Below are 15972 nucleotides of genomic sequence, written 5' to 3' on the forward strand. Positions count from 1 at the left end.
GGGTTTGCGCTCCCTACATGATGTATCGGATGAGATCATTCGAGCGTTGGCAGCAATGAATCAAGAAGGACGAGAGATATGGCTGCTGTACATCTTAGTCGAAAAACTGGATGCCGAAAGCAGGCAGTTGTGTGGTGTCAGAAAAGATCAGACCTCAAAGATGAAGATGTCACTTTGGATAAGTTTCTGAAGTTTGTGGATCCGAGTCGTGTGAAGAAACCGGTGGCTAATACATTTCTACCAAGCAAACCTTCTACTTCCTGGATCAATAAACCTGGACCAACAGCTCTCGTCACCACCGGGCATCACTTCTCTCACCGCATACATTGGGGTCCATTCCAAGAGTCGTTTCGTGACGTGACAGTCAATTTGCGCCCGTGTTTGTATTCTGAGAATCGACGTAATTGAAAAAATTCCAGGTGCAATGAACTCTTTTCATTTATCATTGTATTTCCGAGTCGCCCGACTCTCAGAATTGGGTGAGAATTGTCATATAACTCCGAAGGAAAAAATGACACTTATACCAACTTGACTCTCAGAATAACACCCATTGTATCAATGTAGTAAGTTTCTGCATGCAAACGCCGGTGATCGACTTAATTTTATCCGTAGGAAGAACCTCTGCGAGAACTGCCCTAATGATCCCCAGTTTCACCATCCAGGAAAAATAAGTATGCTTGTCGGGAATAAGCTTTTTTCCAGTTGCTCGAACCGGGAACAACCAAACTTTGATTAGACAACGGGCTTCCGGTTCTCCAAAATACCAAGCTAGGATGGGTAGTTTCTGGTGGCTACAAGGATGGTGGTATTCAATCAGACGCCATTAACATTAAATCGCATAACAAGCGTATATATAACATCAGATGCCCTAAAATTTGGTTGGCATATAATGCGCCTAACTGGCATATGCATGCAAAAGTGGAGGCCATATACATACATGGCAAATGCTTACCGAATTTGTTTGGATGAATATGCAACTTTAACCGGCTATAATAGCGATTATGTTGAATTGAATTGCGATCTAATATGAATATATACAAGAAATTTCAAAGCACCAAATACGACTTTTGCCATACTCATATACGATTTATTACAGACATAGAATGTTTATTATAGCCTCACGAATCGCCATTTTTATATTAGGCTGTCAAAAAAGTCCTGCGGTATTTTTTTTTTTGAATTTTCATTTGTTCATAAAATTAGTTACAATCATCTGTTTTAAGTCAAATATGCGCCGTTTTGTTCGATGACTTGTTCCCAACGAGATGCCAACTTCATAATACCCCTGTTATAGAAGCTCGCTTCCTTATTGGCAAAAACTCGGATAGCCAATTTTCACAGGCCTCTTTTGTGGCTAACTTCTGACTACCTAGCTCGTTCACCATGGACAAAAACAGGTGGTAGTATACGGCTATACGGCGGATGCAAAAGAACCTCCCACCCGAGCTCCCGGAGCTTCTGGCGCGTCACCAAAGAAGTGTATGGCCTGGCGTTCTCCTGATGGAAGACAATGCGGCCTCTGTTTATCAAAGATGGCCTCTTCTTCATGAGTGCTACCTTCAAGCGGTCCAGTTGTTGGCAGTACAGGTCCGAATTGAGCGTTTGGCCATAGGGAAGCAGCTCATAATAGATTATTCCTTGACAATCCCACCAAACACACAGCAGAACCTTCCTGGCCGTTAATGAGGGCTTCGCCACCGTCTGAGCCGCTTCAGCGGGCTTCGACCACGACCGTTTGCGCTTCACGTTGTCGTAAGTGACCCACTTTTCATCGCCAGTCACCATCCGCTTCAGAAACGGGTCGATTTTGTTGCGATTCAGCAGCGATTCACATGCGTCGATACGGTCAAAGATGTTTTTTTTGCGTCAACGTGTGTGGCACCCATACATCGAGCTTCTTTGTGAATCCAAGCTTCTTCAAATGGTTAATAATGGTTTGATGACTTATCCCCAGCTCTTGGCCGATGCTACGGCTGCTACTATGCCGGTCTTTCTCGGCTAATTCAGCGATTTTGTCGCAATTTTCGACGACAGGCCTTCCGGAGCGTGGCGCATCTTCGACGACCTCTACACCAGAACGAAAACGTTGAAACCATCGTTGTGCGGTGGAAATGGAAACTGTATCGGGTCCATAAACTGCACAAATTTTATTGGCAGCTTGAGATGAATTTTTGCCTTTGTCATAGTAGTATTGTAAAATATGTCGGATTTTCTCTTTTTTTTTTGCTCCATATTATCGATCCCAGAACACTGTTACTGATTGTAACATTATCCCAAAATACTTTACATAAACATAAGTATGTTTTTTCGATGAAACACACACACTGGACCAAATCACCCCGCAACAAATTTTAATGTCCAAAAATCATCGCTTTTATTTTATGATATATTTGGTAATTTGGAGCTTGATATAATGATTAAACATTATTGATTGAGAGAAAACAAGTGTAGCTCAGTATACAATGTGACATTTTTTATTTAGACCGCATTGGTTTGGGAATATTAGGCGATTTGCTTAGGTGGTCCGAATTCCAAGTTTTCTCCTACACGAATCATTCTCCGCACCTAAACAACGAGGAGTTCCGATGTGAAGAGCATTTCGCTAAACATACGTTCCGTGAAGATAACCGAAAATTCATCGTTCGACTTCCATACTCGGAACAGCCCGACTTCTCTCGGCAAATCAAGAGACATTGCTGAGAAAAGGTTACTCCATTTCGAGCGCAAATTGAAGTGAAATGCTCAATTGAAATAACAAAACTTTTCGTTTATGCGAGAATACATCGATCTCGGACATATGCCCATACTACATACTATACCTGGTTCGGAAAATTGTGTTTTTCTTCCACATCATTGCGTTGTGAAGGAGGGTAGTACGACGACAAGGTGCCGAGTCGTCTATGACACCTCAGCCAAAACAAGCAGTGCAAGTCTCTTAACGATATTCTCTTGGCGGGTCCTGTGCTACAAGATTCTTTGATAAACATCCTTTTCCGGTTCCGGTTCCCGACGGTAGTATTCGCGGGTGATGTTAAACAAATGTAAAGAATGGTACTACTCCACGATGACGATCGAAACTGCATTCAAATTTTGTGGCGCTGGTCGAGTCGATTCGAGAATATTGTTTGAATACGGTCACTCATGGTAACAAACGCGCATCGTATTTGGCTACAAAATGCGTACAACAGCTTCGACTCTCTCATTAAAACCTATTCCCGTATACCGTTACGGAAGCTATAAAAGGAATTTACGTAGATGACGTACTGACTGGGGCTGATTTCTTAGATGAAACCAGAAAACTTCGGCAAGAACTTTCCAGTATTTTCCTGCTGGAGGATTCCCTCTGCGGAAGTGAGCTTCTAATAGTCCCGAGGCACTGAAAAGTGTCCTGTTCAGCGTTCAATCACCCAAGATCCTTCAGCCCACAAAGCGCATCATCCTTTCGAACATTGCTAGCCTCTTCGACCCAAAACGTCGACTTTCAGCACTAACATGATTTCATCTTCAGCGTTATTTTCACTTTTTCACAAAGGATTGCTGTTACAACTGTACCGATCAACAAGAAAATCGCAGAGAATGATTGAGTTTTGTATATGATATCGTAATTTTTTGACGTAGAACTACGTCTTTCATTAAGGGTGTCAAATCAGAAAACAGGTCACGTTTTTATGAAATAAAGTTAACGTTAATAACTATTTTTGCCGCGAACGGATTTTGGCGATTTACATACTAAACGAATCGGAAATTCCGTAAGATTTGTTTAATATGCCATACATTAGAATCCCCTTGTTAGTAAATGGTTAAAATTCATGAAAACTTTAAGTGTTTCTATTTTCCCATACATTTGTTCTGTCCATTTGTGTGCTTTCCCGAACAGAGCTATCAATAACGAGCAGCTTATCGACGACCAACGGAGGGGAAATCGTAGGATTTAAAGTCTCCGTGAACAAAGGAAAAGAAGAAGAATGAAGGGGAATACTTGTCTAGAGTATAAACAGTGGATCTCGCTGAGGCAAACTTTCATTCGGCATCGGACTGTTGAGTAATCCAGTTCACTTTGTTTTCGCTGCGCTTCGATCTAAGATTGGACCCCACCAGTGGTAATCCAACTTGGAAATCGTCGTTTGATTTTTCTGTTCGTTTTTCGCGTTATTCGTATCGTGTGTTCTTCTTTCCGCGTCATAAATTGGACGCTTCGCGTAGTGTGCGATGAGCAAGAAGAAGAGGAAGGCAGGCTCGAGCCCTGCAAAAAACGAACGCATTGCCAGGGGCAATAAAATTTCGAGGTAAGCGTCATCTAATGATGCACACGGTGTTGGTGCAGTGTAAAGCGCTCGCACTGAACCGAGCCTTCGCGAATGTGACACCGCACCGAACAACAGCGAAGTAGGCGATTTCGGCGCGTCGGTCGAAAATGTAAACGCCCAGACAGCAACCAAAATCAAGCTCCCCTCGCTGGTGCTTGCTTGAAGGCGGTCGCTCTTGACAAACTCATCAGCGAATTCGCATCGATGGGTGTTACAGCAGAGTACAAGCTGTGTGGCATAATTCGGTCTTTTTCCAAGCAGTTAACATTGTTTATTTTCCGTCTTCTTAAGGGCTTCGTTTGTGCCTTTGAGAATGCATCAATGCATTAAACTGACGTTATGGCGAAGCAGACGTTAAGGTTGTGCACCAAAAAATTATTTGGGAATACTAAGCATCTTGAATATCTTACTGGAATGTTATAAGTTATTTGGGTTCGCGTGCCAGTCGCAAAACTGCCTTCAACTAGGATTGCATTTGCGCTAATATTGATCATAATGAAGCATTGCTACTGTTTTCGAGGTTGTTATTAACAAAAAGAGTTTATTTCCCTTGTTTAGTCATCAAGAAAGTAAATGTTCTGGAATTTTGTATGGTTTGGTTTTGCTTGCCAGTAGCAAAACTTCCTCCACTAAGGGAGACAGTTGCGCTTATCTCGAGCATAAGAAAGTAATGCAACTCTTTTCGAGGCCAGTAATATTAACAGAAGCGTTTCTTTTGAGAATTGCGCAAAATGATGAGAAATTTTTATATTGCTAGTAGTTTCAAGCCACCAATGTATGGCTCTGTATGTATGCTATGGTGAACGCTTGTTTGGCGCTTGGTTTACGCTTAGTTTGTACGAACGATATCTAGAGGTACGATTCCTTTGAGGCAATACTAAATAACATGTAGCATGATATTTGATACTTGCAAGTGTTGTCATTGTTATTGTTTACATACGGTGCCAAAGATATATTCATGTAGTTATGAGATATGGAATAATGGTGCTGGTGCAACATGTATATAATCGACTGTAGCCGAGTCTATGTCAATTTCGAAAAAGGCCTCCGGAATAGCCTTCGAGGTAAATTTTCAATACATTGACATGAAATAAATTGCGACATACGATTGTTTTGCGAGGGCAAGAATGAATCATCAATCAATTATCGTCAACTGATTCTACAATGAAAAAATCATTTCAGAGATTATTCTACTAAGCAGTTGTTTCTAAAATTTCACAGCATTATAGAATAATATCCGAAGGTATAAACAAGCGACTTATATAAAATAACAGCGTAGTTCTACGTCAACAATGCGGTCGTATCTTGGACACAACCTCCTATATTTTTTTATCCAAAATATATATTTTTATTAAGGCTCGTATGGCGTAAGCCTAACGGGGCCGGGAGTTCAATATTTCGACAATGTTTGCCTTACAACTATGTCAGTAATATGTAACCGATTACTCGCGCTTGGCTCGAGGTTAGTATTACAAATGGTTTCGTAATTGTGATGTTGCTGTCTCCAATGCTCTGTACGTGTGCCCGACACGGGATACTTCCTATTGGGATGCAGATGAACATCAATCAGCAAAATATAGCGTGGTGCGTCTTCTTGACTCGAGAAATCCAGGATAGAATGGTCACTAGCCGGCACAAACATCAGCTCGTGTGGAGTTGTCATGAGCGGTACAACCTTTGGCTTTTGTTGAATGATCAGTGGACTGCACAACCTTTGGCCCGTGTATCTGTAAAGTGTATGTATTGTCGCGACTAAGTAAAAGTTCATCAATCGGAAAGGAGGGATATGAAACAGGGACACAACGAAGGAAACATCATTAAACGTTGACATCGGCGTTTCTGAGGAACAGGTATAGATGAAGCAGAAGATCAGGATCCCGGCTACCTAAGATATCCCGGACGGGGATATCCGATTGTATGCCTTGTGCTCTCAGTGCTCTAGAGAGCTGAGAGCGAGCAGCATGGAACCGGATACACGACCAGACAACATGCTCGATGTCGTGGTAGCCATCGCCACAATCACAAAGATTGTTTGCTGCGAGCCCAATGCGATAGAGATGCGCGTTTAGGTTGTAGTATTGGACATAAGCCGAGATATCACGCGAATGAAATCACGACCTACATTCAATCCCTTGAACCATGCACTCGTCGAGACCTTAGGGATAATAGTATGTAACCAACGACCGAACCCATCTCCACTCCACATGCGCTGCCAACTTACGAGCGTGTACTGACGAGGAATGTAGAAAAATTCATTATAAGCAATTTGCCTTTCAAAAAGAGTGCCTTCTAAAGCACCCACCTTAGCTAGCGAGTCCGCTTTCTCATTCCTCGGAATCGAGCAATGAGAGGGAACCCATGCTAAGGTAATCTTGAATAATTTTTCGACCAAAACACTCAATAGATGTCTTATTCTTGTTGGGAAATAAGATCGTTTATCAACTTTCCTTGAGCGGATTGCCTCTATTGAGCTGAGACTGTCTGAAAAAATAAAATAATGGTCGATAAGCAATGTTTCAATGATCCCTAGTGCGTAGTATATCGCACCCAGTTCAGCGACATACACGAAACAAGGATCTTTGAGTTTGAAAGAGGCACTGGAACTTTCATTGAAGATGCCGAAGCCAGTGGACCCGTTTATGAATGAACCGTCAGTAAAGAACATTTTATCAGATCCAACTTTCCCATATTTTTCCGAAAATAACGACTGAATAACATTGGAGCGTAGATGATCTGGGGTTCCATGGATTTTTGTCGCATGGACAGATAAAAAACGACAGAGGAATTGCAAAAGTATGGGAAGCAAACTTGGTTGGAGATATGATGATGGTCCCGCCTCCTTCCCCTACAGAGGTTTGAGCAAGACGAGTAATCAAAATGGAAGTAAAAGTGACGAACCAGCCAAATGAGTTGAAAATCACTATAATACAGATAAAAAAAAATGTGCCACGCGCGACGCTCAAACTTTTGTAGACTACTTTAATTTTTTTTTTCAACTAATACAACTATAAAAACAACAAAATAAAAATAAAAATAGTCCATCATCACCAGATCATGACAGACATAATAGAGATCAATACAAATTAAAAAAAAAGATAATTTAAAAAAATTAAATAGTCTACATAATATAATCCGTTAAAAAACTTCGTCAGGTTAATTGAAAATATTAAAACAAACTACAAAAAATTGTCCACATTAATTATCCGTTCGTATAAAACTTCGTCAATAAAAATCTTCGTCATAAAATGAAAAAAAAATCGTTCGACTGTTAATTAAAGACAGCTTTCACGTGTGAAATACAGTGCCTCTTAAATTCTGTAAGTGTTGTTGCGCATTTAATATGTCTTGGCATCGAGTTGAAAACATTTATTCCTTTAAAGTACAACGAACCACGTACAACGTGCCTCTTAAATTCTGTAAGTGTTGTTGCGCATTTAATATGTCTTGGCATCGAGTTGAAAACATTTATTCCTTTAAAGTACAACGAATCTTGTGAAGCACATGACAAGAAATTAGGTGTTCTTAATTCATTCGCGTTTCTAGTGTTATATCTATGGAAATCACTTCCTCTTTCAACTCGATCACACAAATATCGAGGCAGCAAACCGTTAACTTCTTTAAAAATGAACACCATAGTTAAATAGACAATTCTTTGCTTCACGGATAACCATTTTAGAGCGTCCAGCATCAAAGATGAAGAAGTGAATCTATTACATTTTAGAATCAGCCGCATTATTATATTCTGCAAACGCTGTAATCTCGATATTTGTGTGTCATTGGCTAAAAATAATATGGAAGAACAAAAGTCTAAATGAGGAGAGATGATTGATTTGTATAGCTGTATTTTGCTGTTAATAGTTAAATCGTTTTTCAATCGGCATAAGATTCCATACTTCTTGGCAATTTTCTTGATGACATTGTCAATGTGAGTATTGAACTTGAGTTTGTCATCAATAATCACGCCAAGATATTTAATCTCCCGAACACGATCAATGGTCTCATCATCAATTACAATTGAGACGTTTTCATTAGAACGATTTCGCGAGATTACCATAAATTTAGTTTTATTTATATTCAACTTCAATTGCTTATACTTCAACCATCTACTTAAAGAACGCAAATCTCCATTCAAATGTAAAACGACCTGATTCAAATCATTAGCTGCAATGAATAACACAGTATCATCTGCAAAAAGGTTAATATCACAAAATCGTAAAGCTCGTCGCATGTCGTTGATGTACATAATAAATAAAAGAGGCCCTAGTACACTTCCTTGAGGTACTCCAAGATTATTCCCTACGGGACTGGAAATTGAATCATTAAAAATAGTCCGTTGAGTTCTGTCATACAAATAACTTTCAAACCATTTATATGCAGTACTCGTAATACCGAAGCGCTTAATCGTATTCAACAACAAGGGCCTAGAAATTGTCTCGAAAGCGCGTTTTAGATCCAAGAAAATAGCAATTATGGTATCTTTACATTCTAATTTCGCTTTCCATTTTGCTAACACCAAGTTCAATACGGTCCTTCCCGATATCCCGATTGTTCTGGTATTAGCAAAGCGTTGAGATTTAAATATTGCAACAGTTGGCCTTTCACAACTAATTCTAATATTTTCTCTAATGTGTGCAACATGTTGATGGTACGAAACTCTTCGGCTTTAATCGTTCCAGCAACCTTTTGAATAGGAACTATGAATGATACCTTCCACACCTGAGGCACATGCCCAGTTAATAAAGACTTATTAATGAGGTCCAGCAAGATGTGATCAATGACATGAAAGCAATCTTGAATAACTCTAGCATTAACATTATCCACTCCAGTCGTTTTTCCAAAAGAAAAGCAAATAGTTCTAAGTTCATTTAATGAGTGAAATCTTTCAAATCTACAATTACTATCAACCGGCTGTTTTATTTCATCAGGTTCATCGACCAATTCAATGGACTGATTGATCAATGAAACACTATTGACAAAATAATCATTAAACTTAGATGCTATAGTCTGTTCAGACTGTTCAAGTGTGCCATGAAAAGCTATGGACCGCGGTTTACTATTACTAGGTTTCAATAAAGATTTCAAAATTTTCCATAAGTCTTTGCTGTTGTTTTGATGCTGATCAATCTTCCTCTGAATATATTCACAACGAGTTTTCTTAATCGATTGTGAATATCTATTGCGCGCGATCGTGTACATATTCCAATGATTTCCATCATTTATTCTACGAAATTTGTTGTACCATTTGTCTCTCTCACGATTAAGGCGCAAAAGATCCAAAGTGTACCAGCTATTCGAGTTTTTCAAAGGTACAAACTTTTGCGTCACTAGCTGATTTGTACACGTTTTCAAGGTAATAGTTAGAACAGCTGCTGATTCATCTAAATTATCGACCTCGAATGGAAAATCCAGGCTTCTCGTCACAAGATTCGAAACAGCATGTTTCGAATATTTCCTCCAGCACTTTAATTTAACAAACTCGTCGTTTGCCGCGAAATTATCTACAATATTGATAACTAAGGTCTCATGATCGGTTATTTTCAAATTGATATCCGTGACTGTTTTAATAGTTTCAAAATTGGAATAAACATGATCAATTAAAGTTTTACTGTGCCTGGAAATACGCGTGAATTCATTTACTGTTTGTTTCAAATTGAAGAAATCAGATAAGCGCTTCAAATGGTTCGAATTGTAGTCATCACGCCAATTGATATTGAAATCACCAGCTAATATATTTAATTTGCTAGAATCAAGGAAAATTTCGTGCCAGATTTCTAAAATTTCAACAAAACGCTGGGGTTATGATACAAAACACCATAATTACCCATCTTCATGCCACGTTCAACTGTAATGCCCAAAAACCAGTTTCCATCAATAACTTCGTTGAGGCGAAGATTGAAATCAACTGATTCTTTGACATAAATAGCAACACCGCCAGTATGTCTAGAATGTGATAATTTTTATTTTTTATTTTATTTATTTATAATGATACTACATCCCATTGAGAGATTAGATCTTCTTCACAATTTTTCGCCAATAATCCCGATCCATGGCTGCAGTTCTCCAACTCCCGGCTGCACCGATTCTTGCCAAGTCCTGCTCCACCTGGTCCAACCACCTCGCTCGCTGGGCTCCTCTCCTTCTTGTTCCTACCGGATTCGATGCGAACACCATCTTTGCAGGGCTGCTGTCCGTCAATCTTGCAACATGCCCTGCCCATCGCACTCGTCCAGCCTTGGCGACTTTCTGAATGCTGGGTTCGCCGTAGAGTTGCGCCAGTTCGTGGTTCATTCTCCTTCTCCATACTCCGCTTTCCTGTACACCACCGTATATTGTTCTGAGCACTCGGCGTTCGAAAACTCCAAGCGCTTGTGAGTCCTCTTCAAGCATCGTCCATGCTTCGTGCCCATAGAGAACAACCGGTCGAATTAGGGATTTGTACATGGTACACTTCGTACGGGGTCGGAGTTTGTTGGACCTCAAGGAATTGCGGAGCCCATAGGCTCGACTTCCATTGACAATGCGTCTTCGAATTTCACGGCTGTTGTTGTTGTCAGTTGTTATCAACGAGCCAAGGTAGACAAATTCCTCTACCACCTCGAGCTCGTCGCCGTCGATCACAACACTACTACCAAGAAGAACTCTGTTGCGATCAGTCCCTCCTGCTAGCATGTATTTAGTCTTAGACGCATTGATCCCAAGCCCAATCACCCCTGCTTCGTGTTTCAGTCGGGTATACAAGTCGGCTACCGTCGCATGTGTTCTTCCGATTATGTCCACGTCGTCGGCGAAGCAGATAAACTGACTAGACTTGTTGTAAAACCGGGCATGAATCCGGCCTGATAACTTCCCACAAATCTACTTACTATTGGCGATAGGCGGCGGAAGAGGATCTGAGACAAAATTTTGTAGGCACCATTCAGGATTGTGATGGCACGATAGTTCCCACAATCCAACTTGTCGCCTTTTTTATAGATGGGGCAGATTACCCCGTCCTTCCACTCCTCCGGTAGCTGTTCTGTGTCCCAGATCCTGACTATCAACCGGTGCATACACTCTACAAGTTTTCTCGGCCCTCCCTTGAAGAGCTCCGCTACGAGGCCATCCTTACCAGCTGCTCTGTGGTTCTTGAGCTGATTAATGGCCTCCTTAACTTCACCCATCGTCGGGGGTGGTACGTCGTCGTTGTTCATTGCACCGGTGTAGTCCTCCTCAACGCCGTCTAGGTCTCCTGTCTGCGCGCTGTTCAGGTGTTCATCGTAGTGCTGCCTCCACCTTTCGATCACCTCGCGTTCGTTCGTCAAAATGCCTCCTTCCTTGTTTCTGCACATTTCGGCCCGCGGCACAAAGCCTTTGTGCGAGGCGTTTAGTTTCTTGAAGAACTTCCGCGATTCTCGAGAACGATAAAGCAGCTCCATCTCCTCACACTCTTTCTCTTCCAGGCGGCGCTTTTTTCCCGAAAGAGATGTGTTTGCTGCCTTCGTTTCAGTCTGTATCGTTCCACGTTTTGTCGAGTCGCTCGTTGCAGCATGGCTGCGCGTGCTGCATCCTTCTCGTTCAGGAGCGCTCGGCACTCGTCGTCAAACCATTCGTTCCGTTGTCCTTGTTGTTCATACCCGATGACGGTCTCTGCTGTGCTGCTAATTGCTGATTTTAAGGAGTTCCAGCATTCATCGAAGGGAACAGCATCCAGTTCGTCTACCTCCGGTAACGCAGCTTCAAGACGCTGCGAATATGTTGCAGCAACGTTCGGCTCCTGTAGTCGTCGTAGGTGGTACCGTGGTGAGCGCTGGTGTCTTATGTTATTGACGACTGACAATTTAGAACGCAGTTTGACCATCACCAGGTAGTGGTCTGAATCGATGTTAGCGACACGATAGGTTCTGACGTCGATGATATCCGAGAAGTGCCGACCGTCGATCAAAACGTGGTCAATTTGTGTTTCTGTTTGCTGTGGTGATCTCCAGGTGTAACGGTATTGGAGACTGTGCTGGAAGAAGGTGCTACGTATGGCCATGTTCTTGGAGGCAGCGAAGTCGATAAGTCTTAGGCCGTTTTCGTTGGTTCGCTGATGGGCGCTGAACCTACCAATTACTGGTCTGAATTTCTCCTCCTGGCCGACCTGAGCGTTCAAATCACCGATGACGAATTTGATGTCGTGTTTTGGGCAGCGATCGTATTCACGCTCTAGCTGCGCGTAGAATTCTTCTTCATCGTCATCGGTGCTAGCTAGATGGGGGCTGTGGACGTTGATAATGCTGATATTGAAGAAGTGGCCTCTCATCCTCAATCTGCACATTCTCTCATTGATCGGCCACCAACCAATCACCCGTTTTTGCATCTCCCCCATCACGATGAAAGCTGTACCCAGCTCGTGTGTGTTGCCGCAGCTCTGATAGATGGTATATCCACCATGGAACGATCGCACCATCGAACCTTTCCAGCACACCTCCTGCAGCGCTACGATGTTGAAATTGCGGGCTCTCAATATTTCCGAAAGAATTCGGGTACTCGCAAGAAAATTGAGAGACTTGCAGTTCCATGTTCCGAGTTTCCAATCTCTAGTCCGTGTTCTTTGCGTGGGTCTAGTCCGATTGTCCTGTCTCGAATTTCTTTGTGAATTTTCCTGTGCGTTTAATTTTTACGGATGGCTTGCAGGGCCTGCACCAACCCCCTGTCTCGCCGGAGGACCGTCGTGCACAGCTCTTTATAGAGTCCCCGCTGGCACGAAGACAGTGATCAGCCGCTCCTAACATGGGGATCAGACGCTGTTTTGAGCCGCACTTCCATGGTGAACAGACGCTCGGATAGGCCCCCTTCCCTGTCAGCATACGACCAAGATCCCACCGGGGTTGGTTACCCGATCTTCACTATGGTTACTCGTACCCCAGCCGGCACCACGGGGAGGTAGGGATAGGAGTTACTGGACAGGAAGCTAAGGACCACGAATGGGGTCTATTTTATGCCTGCAGGTACGCGAAGTACCGATGGTACGCTTAGTCCAGTCATTTACCAACCAAGAATGTGATAAACGAGCAGCAACATTATATCCCGGAATACTATATTGATCAAATGATTCAATTTCAACAATATGCGTTTCTGATAATAAAACTAAAAGTGGACGATTTTCCTCAACAATCTGAGGTAATGCTACGTAGTTTATTGACAACCCCGCAATATTTAAATACAGAACATGAAATTGATTCACAATTCTTCTGGAACATGGTTTCTATTTATTTAAATGTAAGCTGCCTTTTTTCAATTCATAAAGTCTTTTGTATACTAAACATTCAGAACTAAATGCGGCATGGTTGACGTCCAAATTCATTTTACGTTCTCTATTCATTTTCAAATAATTAACACATTTCAATACAGTTGACCTGCACTCAGATGTCTTGTGTTTCTGACTACAGCTAGAACACGTTTCACAATTTTGTTTGCAATCCGTGCTCTTATGTCCAAAATTCTCCGCATTTGAAGCATCTTAACACACTAATCGCGGGAACTACGGAGCACCGATCAAACCCCACATTTATTTTTTTCGCACTCAGTAAATTATTATATGTGTCAACATCTACTTCAATCATAGCGCTATACTTGTTGTATGTGAAGCGTGCATTTTAGAAAACTTTCAAAACTTTTACATCTTTAATTGCGATGTATTCATTTTGACTCTTTAAATAGTCAATGAAAACGTCGGTGGAATGCTGATCGGAGGAATGCTCATGCCCACAATTTTTAATCTTGGCACCGATATGGGAACAACAGCATGATAATTTTCACCCAAATTGCTTTCAATATCATTGTTGACATCATTTATGTTGGCTCCAGTTGAACACTCAACAATGATGGAGCCATCTCTACCATTCCTTAAATTACCAATTTTGTGTGTTTTTGGATCTAGTTTCGTTTTTAAATGCTTACGAGTTTCCTCACAAGCTTGTTTGGACTCTTTGGGTTTTATTACAATAACCGACTGAGTCTTACGACTATTTTGCTTGATACTATTGCTCTTTATATTATTATCATTACCATTGTTGGACCTTCTTACTACATCCGCGAAACTTATGTTATTTAGAATGACATCATCGTTATCATTGTTCTGATATTTTCGTTTCTTCCGTTTAGGAATGCTTTGATGCGATTCAGAAGGAATTGCACTAGGTTCATTGAGCGAATCATCCCTTGCAGCACACTTCACACTTCATGTAGGATAATTCTGTGAACCTAAGAGTAACCGGGGGTACTCCTGCCAAGACTTCGAGACTCATCGTATGTGTCGAATGCAAACACCCCATGGCTATACGCAAGCAACGATATTGTATCCTCTCCAGCTTGAGAATATGAATCCTGGCAGCTGATCGGAAGCAAAAACTGACATATTCTAACACTGATAATATAGTTGTTTTGTACAACTGAATGAGGTCTCCTGGATGGGCGCCCCACCATGTTCCGGTTATTGTTTGGAGAAAATTGATTCTTTGCTGGTATTTCTGTTTCAAATACGCAATGTGTATTCCCCAGGTACATTTAGGATCAAAATATGCTCCAAGTTATTTGAAAAACATCGAGTACCTGATCGGTTTGCTGGAATTGGGCGGGTTCGTGCTTCCTAGAAAAAACGACCAATTCGATTGTCTCCGCAGAGAATTCGATACCAAGCTTAAGAGCCCACGTGAACAGGTTGTTCAGGGTATCTTGCAAGGGTTTTTGCAAAACGGCGGGATTAGTACCCGTGATGGAAATAACTCCATTGTCTGCAAGTTGTCTCAGCGTGCAGTTTCTAGTTAGACAATCATCCATATCATTGACGTAAAAACTATACCAGAGGGGGCTTAGGCAGGAGCCTTGTGGTAGGCCCATAGAACTGTATCGAGAAGATTTCAAGCTGCCATGATTGAAAAACATGTGCTTTTCTGACAGTAAATTGTACAGGAAATTATTCAGAAATGGCGAAAGTCCATGATTATGAGGTTTCTCTGAGAGAATTCCCATGGAAACTGAATCAAATGCCCCTTTGATATCGAGGAAAACGGAAGCCATTTTTTCTTTGCGAGCAAATGCGATTTAATGCGAAGATAGCAGCGCGAGACAATCATTCGTCCCTTTACCTCGGCGGAAGCCAAACTGCGTATTTGGCAGCAAACTGTTCGTTTCAACCCACCTGTCCAAACGAAGTAGAATCATTTTCTCTAACAAAGTGATCGTGATTTGATATGTGCGAAATCGACTTTAAAATCAGGAGTGAAGACTCAACTCCATAGCACAATCCCTTAATATATTTCAACGGCGAATGAACAGCAAAGTTTAAAGCATCTCTAAAACAAACAAAAAGCACACTCAAAATTCGAATTTTTAACCGATTATCACCAAATAATCAGGTAGTAAAAAGAAACAATTAAAGTTAGTTTTGGCATCACTCATTGAATTTATTTCACCTTCATATCCGAATGAATGATCCTTGGCCTTAACCCCAGCCATAAGGTTCTGCACGACAGTTTTTTTTTGCATATTAACCCATGCTTTCTTCATTTCTTCTACATTCTCCACCAATTTAGGTCGTTTTAGAAGATGCCCCTTCATAATGACCCAGTGTTTTTACTATTGGGCGCAGTTCCAGAATGTTTGGTAGGGTTTAGATCTTTCGGCACGAAATCGTTTAAGTACC

The sequence above is a fragment of the Toxorhynchites rutilus genome, chromosome 3 (genome assembly GCF_029784135.1).
Source record: "Toxorhynchites rutilus septentrionalis strain SRP chromosome 3, ASM2978413v1, whole genome shotgun sequence".
NCBI classification, from domain to species: Eukaryota; Metazoa; Arthropoda; class Insecta; order Diptera; family Culicidae; genus Toxorhynchites; species Toxorhynchites rutilus.